Here is an 11328-nt window from a genome sequence, read left to right on the forward strand (position 1 = left end):
TGTTCTTTTCTGATGTTTCTGTGGCGAGGCCCCACCGAAAAAAAACACACACACACATGTGAAAGAGACATTTTGGAAAATATGAGTAAGTAAGCAAAGAGAATGGAGCTGAAGGAGATACACATAAACAAAGCAGAGAGAAAGAAAGAAGGGTTCTCTCTGAGTCAGCGGGTTTTTCAGTAAAGTCTGATTAAACGAGGTGGGAAAACGGTCCGGGTAGTAAATAACGGAGGTGTCAAAATGTTGCTTAATGACCGGGATATTCATTGCATGGAATATGTGAGTGTACATTTTTTTATCTTTTCCTTTTTAGTGTTCAAGGGGAGTTTAGAGGTTTAAAACAAATGAGTGGAGAGCAAGTTAGTTTCACAGGCTTTGCTGACGGAAGACTTGGAATTGGGTAACACTTTGTTACAATACAGTGATGAATATTATGTATTTAAAGAGAAATTATACGATTAGCAGTCACTGGAGATTCTTTTCCTGACGTACTCTGCTTTTTAACTTTTGTTATTTTATTAGGCCTGTCTTAAAAGTGTTTTTAAGGGAAATAACTACATAAAACAATAAAATGATTAAACATAAATAAATCATTGCTCCCTGATTTAAAACATTAGTTTAGAGCTAGGTATTGGAGGAGATTAAGACAACATGTGATTAACTAAGGATATATTGACCAACAGCAAATGAAGGAATGTCTGCAGACGTTTCCCTTTTCTTGTAAATATTAATAATAATTTCATAATTATGAGGTTTGGTTCAAACATGGAATAAGGAAATAGCTTATTATTTTTGGAGTATGTGTAATTAAAAACTAGAATGGCTAGCTGTTGTTCAATCTTGAGGGGGCATTTTCCTAGTCAGAAACACATATTGCTATATTCTGACGCTTTATAAATGCAGAAAAAAGGCCCTATGATTCTGACCTGCAATTGTTTTATTTCTTCCTCGACCTCTGCTATACACTTCCTCTAAGTTACATTAGAATCATCTCATTAATGTGTCCATTATTCTGCTGACGGACGAACAGACAGACAAACAGGGGGACATGGGGCCTGAACACAGAGACTGTAATGGAAGGTGTACAGGCTGGTGGAGCAGGTGTAGAAGGAGCTGGAGGTTATAGCAGCGAGTCAGCATGCAGCACCTCCCCCTCCTCTTTCCAAAGGGGGAAACCCCTTTCCCGAGGAGGGGATGCTCCAAGCATAGAGAGAAGGGGGAGGGAGGGGGAGCTGTGGTGGCGGTGAACTCAGCACTTTTCTTATCTTCTCCCTCTCTACCCCCCCCCCCCCCTTCTCTCTCTCTCTCTCTCTCTCTCCCAGGGCTCCCTGAGTGCCGACCAGTAGCGGAGCTGAAGCTCAACGGGGCTGTCACGCTGTCCAAGGAACCCCCCCACCACACCCACTGTCTGAGGTGACTAAGGGCTTTCTGGGGAAGGAGGGAAATAGGGGTAGGAGGTGGGGGGAGGGGGTAAAATTGTACAATGCTTTCAGGTATTTATATGTATTCTTGCATGTGAAGGTTAAGTGGAAAAAAAGTGAGCTTGGTGACAGCAGGTTCTTCACGCCATGATGCAATCTGTGTGGGTGATGATGACGATGATGAAGATAATGACACATACTGTTGGCTGCACTGAAAAAACTGAAACATCGACTTGACATATAATAATATAAACGTTTAAATATTAAGTATTAGGTTCAACTTAATATTATTGCTTTCAACTAGCCTAATGCAGTAATGTGACATGTTTTGACATAATACATTTAATTAATGTCAACGTTTCAGTTTTTTCACTATGGGACACCTGTTATATGTGATGAAGACGACCTGCATATCAACAGATAATTCCTATTTAATCCAATTAAGTATCCGTTGTAGTGGTGTTACTGCGTCTGTCTTTAAATCCAAGCTGGTTCTCCCTAGTTTTTTTTTGTCTTCAGTGTCCAGACCAGAAGCTATATAGTGAGAAAGGCTTAGATAATATTTATGTATACTGTTGAGGGATTCGGAGGAGAAGTTAAAGCCTTTGTCCCGGAGTGGAAACCCTGACGTGCCCTGAGGACGCGAGGTTAGTTCACCCAGTGTCTATTTCTTGTCCTGCTGTGGAAATGCCTTTGCTGTCATGTCAGGAATATCTAGCCAAGGTGTGGATGAACATGTAGCATCGGTCTGTTAATAGCAGCGCCTGATAGCCGGGGTCGTGATTCATTTCAGTTTATATTAAAGTTAGGATTGACTGCAGTGCTGCTTTGGCATCTCAGAGTTCCCCTCCCAGCACCTTCTCTCATCGTTTCCTTTGCCAAATGTGGACGCTGACACTAAATGGATTTGCTATAACTCTGACATGAGCGGGAGGATAAATATATTTTTATATATAGTCTGTGTGTTCGTGTGTGTGCAAGGCTGTGTGGGGTTGTAAAGTGAAGCCAAAAAAAAAAAGCCTGAATAATTTAGCGCTCACATTATTTTCTAATGCCATTCTTTAGAATCTGACTGTGTCACTCTAACAAATGCATGTGTCGGAAAGTTCAGGGGATTTTGTAGGGCGCCTGTGAACAGTGAGTGATGGCAACCAGCCGACTCTCAGCTCCTCTTGTCTACCAACAGCTCCATGTGAGCCCGCGCACCATATTCCCTCCTCAGAACTAACGCCGTGGCGAATTGAAACAAAAAAGGCCACATATTTTATTTATGTGTCAAAAATGCGGTGAAAGGAGGGCAGGATGGAGGGGAGCGGGGCGTATCACTCTATCCGTCGCTTGATATCATTCCATCCATGCGGATCAATTCTCCCAGACAGAGGGAGATGAGAAAGGAGCGAGCGCGAGAAGGAGGCAGGGAGGCAAGGAAGGAGAGCTGAAATGGTGGTCGTATTGATTTGTCAAAGAAATACAGCGTTGAGTGTTTTGCTTAAACGTCCACATAAACCTGAGCTGTCAGAGGTGGGCGGGCATATACTGACATTTGGCCACGCCCACATAGATTGTGAATTTTCTGCTTGGCTTAGCTTTACACAGCTTTACCCATCAGCTTCATGTGGTAATAGAGAAACGGGCATCTGCAAAACTTTGCTTCGTGAATCTTCAAAATAAAACAAAAAAACTTCATTAGCCACACTTTTATACTTATTTATAATCTTAACTGAAAGTGCTTTCAGTTGCATCTCAAATCATTCCTAGGCATGGACTGTGTTTTGTTCTCTATGTTAGTCGCTTAACTCCCATGTTCTCTTTTATGATACCATAACCTCCTTCTATTGCAAACTCGAACAACATACTATCTCCTAGGGTTAGGGATAGTGTTTGTGTTTAGGGTTCTAATCTCACTGGTAGGCCACGTTCAAAGACATATAACTACCTGTCCGAGTTTATGTGTATGCTTTCCTATAAAGAAAATCCCTGTTGACACCAATTTAACCACCATATACTTACAAGATCAGGGCCATAAAAGCCTAACTCCTCAATTACATTTTTTTTGTTAAAATATAACCTCAATCAGGCCAATTTGATGGTGGATTTGACTCTGTTAGCTGCTAAATTCCCATTTTCAGTTTTAAGAGATTATAACCTACTGTCATTGTAAATGAATGCAACATACATGATTGTTTATTCCAGGGTTAGGGTTAATATTATTTTAGGGGTCTATGTTTAACAGGTGCTGGTAGGCTTTTCCATGATAAATCACAGTTGACACCTAACCCCCATATACTTACACAATCCAGGCCATAATAACCCTAACCTAACCCTAACTTCTCAAATATATACTTTTTAAATGTTCATACATCTGCAGCTGCGTAGGCTAATCACATTCCTAAATTGTGAATAACTACAACAACCTTGATAAGAGTGGAAAGAAAAACACTACAACATTATGTTAAGATAAAACCTCAATTAAGACCACCCAAGCAAATGTAGCTGACTATGACGAGACTCCCACATCGATAAAAAAGACCAAGACAGCAACATGGTGCCTAATTGGTTCAAGGAATCTGCCATAGATCCAGTCGTGTTTCTCCACTCTAAAAAAAATGTAGTCAAGTCCCCTATATGACCATGGATACATCGGGGAAATCTCGCTTCCACTCTGTGACTACATACCTGGCACAAGAGTGGAGGGTTGCAATGAAATTAAAGGGCAGTTAAAGAAAACTGGAGAAAAGAGCAGAGAGTGTGTGCAGGGCCATAAAAGGGATAGTTTAACCATTGATCGAGAGCTGTGGTGGAAATGGCAGCTGTAAATCAATTTTATCTTGGAACAGCTAAAGAGTGTTTTCTAATGAGGTTAATGCCACATAATGGCTAAATTCTTCTGCTTAAGAGATGCCCTCAAGGTGGTGGCGAGAGATAGATGTCGCCATGGAAAGCTTAACACTCGGCCATTCAACACCGAGCAGACGGATGCCTTCTTCTCTCAGGGAGATTGTATCTTAAATGATGTTAAACCTTTATTTGTTCGAAGGTTTCAGGGGATCATTATGTCATTCATTACACTTTTGTCTAGACAGTGTGTTTTATGGATACATCTGGTTGAGATTGGGCATTTAGGAAATGTTTCGATCTGTTTTCATCTTCCAATAGAATGAGTTCCTCCCTGACAGCAACTAAGGCATATAATGAAAATGAAACTGTATTATTTCCAAATGTTCAACATTGTATCAATGGAATTCAATCAACTGTGGACCTTTTTTTGAATACTGCTTGTAATGTCAGTGCTTGGCAGTGAATAGGCAGCATGTCAAACTGGAATGGGCCGGGTACTGCCGCTGAAAAGACAAACTGACCCAGCACTAATAGACTATGAATCAAATTGACCTCTGGCAAATAGCAGTGTTTATGAAATCCTTTATGTTTTAGGTTTATGAGGCCTGACCAATACTCTACATACAAATACTGCATTCTCACACACACACACACACACACACACACACACACACACACACACACACACACACACACACACACACACACACACACACACACACACACACACGCAATAATCATGTACAACCGTGTCACACTAAAGTCAGCAAGTCCTCTAATGCATATCACCATACATGTTGTTTGTTCCTATACTTTAAATTACGACCAATATCTTTCGTATCACTCACAATTTTAACATAATCAAATCAAACATGTGGTTAATGATGTAAAACAGACAATTCACCAAAGAAAAAAACGTAATTTAGGTATAGCAAAATATCTTTGTTTATTTCAAATAGGAATGTGACCACTCAACAAACACAAGTGAAGTTAGGGTGAAGATGAATGAGTCATAACGTAACTATAACATAATTGTCACGTGAATATTATTTTCTTAATTTAACACGAACACCACTCTCCTTGATGAAAGAGTTTTTTTCTGAATATTTCATGGTCGGTTGAGTTTTCGTAAAAACCCAAGATGGTTGGTTCCAAAGGAGATTTAGTTAAACATCATACAATCAAATTTCATCTACTGTAGGTTGTTCAGTTAGCATCTGTATTTTGACCCTTTTTGCTTCCTGTAAGTGCTCCTGGGATACAAAGACGTCAGCAGAAGGAGGACGCTTCCAGAGTTAACAACTCGTGCATCCACAACTGATACGTGCAGGGATTCCCAAAGCATCCGGTATCAAGACTAATCACAAGCTAGCTAGCTTACATGTCAGCAGACGTGTTGAAATTATTACATTACATAAATTACATTAGATAGTAATGGAAGCATAAGGAATCCTCTTTGTCTTCGGCGAGAGTGATCTGAGGAGTCTGCGAGCGGTAAACTAGCCTCTACCATCAGGTTGTTGACAGAAAGCATCTCAGAAAATGCGGTGAGGAGACACCGTGGGTGCATTGCATTATGGGAGAGGCTTGGTGGACTAAGGTGTTGACAGACAGGCGTTTTAAGTTTCCAATATTAACGAATTCCTAATCATATCCATCACATTGGCGGGGAATCTAGCGCCGATGCACGCTACTTCAAATTTGAATTAGTCCAACGCTGACCACATTATCGATCTAAGCACACTCATTCAGCACTAACACGAGAATGGCTAACCGTTGACACAGACAGATGATGTGCAGATTTAAAATAATGCTTTCATATAACACTGTCTGCAAACCACTCTGGTTTGTGTGTGTGTGTGTGTGTGTGTGTGTGTATGAAAATGAGTACAAGCAGCGTGTGGCATGAAACTTAAGGAAAGTTCATCTCCACAGACCTCTAGCATTGATCACTGGGGCCCTAAAGCTATTATCATGATCTAATTAGGTTTAACATAAGTCTGTGTCACGGCCCGGTGCAAGGCTGTCTTGTCCCCAATTCCACACTTTCACAGCATCCCTATTTAAAAATAGCACACATTTGCCACACATACATGCAGTGAATACTAATACTTTTTTTCCCTGTTGTACTGAGATCTACTTTAATGTCAGACTCAGGTCTAAGCAGGTTGAATTGATGTAATTTGCAAGGCTATGAACAAACGTGGGGTAATCTCTCAGGTTTTCCCTCCCTTATTGATGCCTGCTAGTAATCTGACAATTGGCTACAATTGTTTGAAAATTAAATGTGACTCCTAGCTTTAAAAGATAATCTTGTGGATTTTTGCCTAAACATGCAAAGCCGTGTCTTCAGAAAAAACAAAACCTTTGTTCATCATGTTTTAATCAGCAATTATTTTAAAAATAATTCCACTTAAGTGTTATTGGGTAGCATTTTAATTGTTAGTTTTATAGTTCTTTGTTCTGTCAACATGTATATTGTCCAAATCAGCAATAGAAAGGCCATGAGGATACATTTGAACAAGACCACATTTGCAATAGAGTGATGAAGTGATGAAGTATTTTTGGAAGCCAACTTAGAAGTTAACATCGCAATGGCTCCCTCGACAAAAAGCAAATGGATTTCCCCATTCGATTACGTGTTGACCAGATACCTTATTTCAGGCTCCTAACCAAAACCATTGACTTTGAGATGAAGGAACTGGAAGTTGTAAAATGCTTTGTCTTCTCCGGGTTTAAGGACTCATTACTGCACCACTCTAAGGCTGCAACCACATACTAATATGCATTATTTAGTTCATGTAACATTTCATTCTTGATATACATGCAACATTTCAGCGTACACGTCTGAAAATGGTGATAAAATGTTTGTGGTCCAACACAGTATGATAAATCACAGCACAATCTTATCTATATGATCGGCTTTCTTATATGAACAGGACTCTGATATAACTTCACCAAACTGACTCTGTAGATATTATCCAATTCCCCTACACTCTACTCTTTTTACTCCTGAGAGCTGTGAGTCGTAGATGATGTGAATACCCCTGGCACAAAAGAAGAGAAGGTGAAACATGTAGCCGGTGACCTAATAAGAAGACCTTTGAGGTGCGGCCATTAATACAGCTGTCAAAAAGTATTCCGTAATAGAATACTATATTTAATTTGTTTTATGTGCCTTATATCTGGGCTGCCGTGCTTTAATACAGCTGTGAATTACCTCCTCTGACACCTTATTCATTTTCAACATGATTAGCGGCAGTGGTGTGCATGGCTGGCGCAGTGGGTGGCTGTGGCCCAGTGCACACACTCATGGGCTCATTATGCCATTGCGCAGGTGTAATGGAATGACACCCCCCCTTCCCCCACCACCCAATACACACGTACACACACACACACACACACACACACACACACACACACACACACACACACACACACACACACACACACACACACACACACACACACACACACACACACGTACATGCACACACACACACACACACTTACATGCACACACACACACACACACACACACGCACACACACACACACACACACACACACACACACAAGGCCTTGCATGTACAAACTCAACAACATGAAAGCTTGCACACACACTGAATACAGTGGCCCCTCTTGGCCTCTTCACAAAGCAACTTTTTTTCAATGTTGTACAATCTAGGCATCCACTACAGTCTTATTATTTCAGGGCCAGGCTGAGGGTCCGTACTTCAGCCCCCCATATAAGGGAAGACAAGTCTAAAAGAGAAAAACGTGTTAAGAGGACTCCCCTCCCTCTCCACTATACTCCTCTGTTATTATGAATAGTGGCGGTAAGAGAGAAAAGCATATACTCCATTCGAATCTGTTCATAGTTCCTGAAGGACCACTCTCGCCAGACGAGGGCCCTTTTTCTCTCCCCCACCCTCCCTCTTTTGATTGATATGTGAAATCCGTCTCTCTCCGCAGCTCTAAAGGCAGTCCCTGTGCGTCTGAAAGGTGCTCATTGTTGAGCAGAGACCACTTTGTCAAGAAACAATCCTGTTCCCAAGGAAGCTGAGAATGTCTTAAAAAAGATACAAGCCCTTATTGTGTACATCGGGGAACTTTAATTTTGTGTGTGAGGTCATTTTAATCCTGATGAATTTTTATAGTAGCGCTTGTAGTTCAATGGCCGCTCGCCCTAATGCTCTAAAGAAGGAGCAAAATAAAGGAAGAATGGGGAAAGAATGAAAAAACCCACCCACGGGCCCGATGAACAATCCTAAACTTAGTGTGTCACGGAGAGCGAGGAGGAAGGGTGGAGGCCTTTGTTGACGGACACATTGGGATGTATTTAAGTTTTACAAAGGGGATTCCCTGAATGGAGGCTTGATTTCTGCTACAAGGTTTTAAAAATGCGCGCTCTAAGGGTAGATTTGCCACGGGATAAAGTTTGTGTTTGGTAATCTCTTAGGCCACAGAAAGCTGAGTGAGTGAACCACCCAGGACCTTGTGTCTGAACTGATGCCAAAGAGGAAGGGCAACAAGCTTCTAGGCCAGTGGTGTCAAACTCATTTGAGTTCAGGGGCCTCATACAGCCTCATTTGATCTCATGTGGGCCGGACCAGTAAAATCATAACATTATAACTCATTAATAACTCCAAATAGTTATGTTTTTGTGCAAAAAAGTACATTGTGAAAATGCTCACATTATGAGCAACCTGTAACTTCTCATGAAAAATAAGTGCAATTTAATCAGTTTAATGACTAATTTGATCATTTACACATGTGCATTACAACGTACGGATCACACTGTATCTACAAACACATTTAGTCACCGGTATCTGGAACTGAACAGTATAGTATTTTACGTTATGATCAAAACAACTTCAAGATCTAGAAATGATTTTACATTAATTGCCTCATCTTTGTATTCATTCTGACCACCTGAATTGACACACCACCATACAAACTAAAGTGGGAACTATTAAGGAAGAACGTTAAGTTATCACCCTGCATTGAAAATGTAAGAAATACATAAAGGTTGTGCAGTTTATAGCTTCTCTGTAATTTGTACACTTTGCCGTCAGTCAGCCGTATGTTTGACACGCCTGTTTACACAGACATCCACAACACTGCTAATGCAATGATTGAGCATTCCTTATGGGCACGTTTATATTTCCAATCACATGTTTTCGAATTTGACCGAAACTTCAAGTCATGTACGTGGTACAGTACATGACTTGAAGTTTTGGTCAAATTCGACAAAATGTGATCATGAGTCTTATTCGTCATAATAGATGGGTAACCTCTCAGGCTTCTTCTTTTGTGCAAACTAATGGTGTTGTTTGAGCGGCATTTGGTCTTTTCATCTGCTGTTTTGTTGTGGGTCTGCCCTCTGGCCCTGTGTAGGTTTAGACTGGATACAAGCCTATTAGGCAGGCGGTGCTGAACACGGAGCTAAACTGGATAAAGTTACTAGATTTGTGTACTTTTGTGGCAAATTTAAAGGACTAGATAAACACATTACATGTTTTGTTGTCGCTTTTGTCAAAATGGTGCGCCATTGCAGAAGGGAAGCTCGCTCATCACCATTGTGGCTAAATGGAAACTGGATCGTATTTGCAGGGTGAGACCAAACAGCATGATTCATAATGGTTATTTATGTAGCATGTAGCTGAGACGCAGCAGGGGGCAAAGGCATGGTCTTTGCTAAGTGCGTCTCTTTGCTTAGTTTCTCCTCAGTCGGCCTCGCGGCCTGTCTTCCTGATAAATAATTCCTCATATGGATACCAAAAAAACATCATGTCGCTGTTTCTGATCTTTCCCAAACTAATGAGTGCATGAGTCTGTGGTTCTCCAGCGAATAAACGAGGTGCATTCAAACAAGTTTTACTGGTACGTCAATCAGAGGGCCAACATTTTGCACGTAGTTTGGGTTACCTCTAGTTTGGCGATGGATCCTCAGAATGCCTCAACATTTCAGCAGCTAAAAACCACACACCTGCCACCCCTGCTAATTTGTTTCTTTCCTCTAACTGTCTTTTTCTTTCTTTCTCTGCTCCTCCCTTCTACCTCTTTCCCTCTGTTCGGAGATGCAGAGATCCAAGTGCGCACTGGTGCATTACTAAGGACACCTGCTCTGTTGATGTGGCCAGGCAGATTGTGTATTTGAGTGTGTCCGTGCGTGCGTGCATGCATTTATTCATTTATCAACTTTGAGGCTGGGACCAAAAATCAAAATGTGTCTGGAACAAATCTGTCCATTTCTGTATAAGTTATTCATAATGGGTTTTTAATGCTGTGCCCTGCAACACAGTGTCCTGATGGCTTGGCACCAAACACTAAGCTCAAGCCATGCAGTCAAAGTGTTAACTGATGAGATAGATTGTTAGTCCATAGATTTTCCCAAAAATATTGTTGTTATTTAAAAGCCAAGGTACAGGCGAAACAGGTGTTTTTACATTCAAACCTTCAAGGCCTTGATATGTCATATTCCATTCATTAAGATACAATTGAAGCTTTTGAAATTACAATATAATAGAGATGTACATGGAACAGTAGAAAGAGAAAATGATGTTGCTTCCTTCTCGGATACATCCAAACTAAATCACATGGTTCCTCCCTCAACTTGTGATTTCATAAAATGATTGAAAAAGAGAGATGCCTCCTTCCAGAGGGTCAAATGTACAAAGGAGGGAGAAGTCAATGCTTTGGAGGGCACAATATGTCCTGTCACTTTCTACTGTACTTCTCTTTTTTGCTAAGGAATGAGAAAAAGTGGAAGCGAAGGGGAGCTAAAAGGAATATTTGTATTACGGACATTTGAAAGACTTCTGTTCACTTCGCCCCCCCAACTGCACCCCAACCTACATACAAAAAAATTCCTATTCACTTAGTATGTAGGTCACATTACAGTTGTGTCTAGCTATTGGATATGGGCTTGGATAACTGTTTGTTGAGTATTAAATGCTTTCGCTGCCTCAGCAGCCTCTGCCACTGGTATTTCTCACCCAACTATGCAACTGAAAGGAGCAACGCCGCAGCAAAATCATGTCACACACACACACACACACACACAC

The 11328-nt window shown here is 41.0% G+C and overlaps 1 protein-coding gene across 7 annotated transcripts in view; it reads left to right on the forward strand.

The window, feature by feature from the left end:
- Window positions 1–11328, forward strand: part of znf536 (zinc finger protein 536) — a 242453-nt gene that overhangs the window by 49939 nt on the left and 181186 nt on the right. For 5 of the 7 annotated variants that reach the window (XM_034198876.1, XM_034198874.1, XM_034198873.1 and 2 more), the window contains exon 3: window positions 1323–1413. The exons of the other annotated variants lie outside the window; for them this stretch is intronic. The gene's annotated coding sequence lies outside the window, so the exon portion shown is untranslated. The remainder of the gene's footprint in view (window positions 1–1322; window positions 1414–11328) is intronic. 7 annotated transcript variants of the gene reach the window in all.

This window comes from Gymnodraco acuticeps, unplaced genomic scaffold (genome assembly GCF_902827175.1).
Source record: "Gymnodraco acuticeps unplaced genomic scaffold, fGymAcu1.1, whole genome shotgun sequence".
Lineage (NCBI taxonomy): Eukaryota > Metazoa > Chordata > Actinopteri > Perciformes > Bathydraconidae > Gymnodraco > Gymnodraco acuticeps.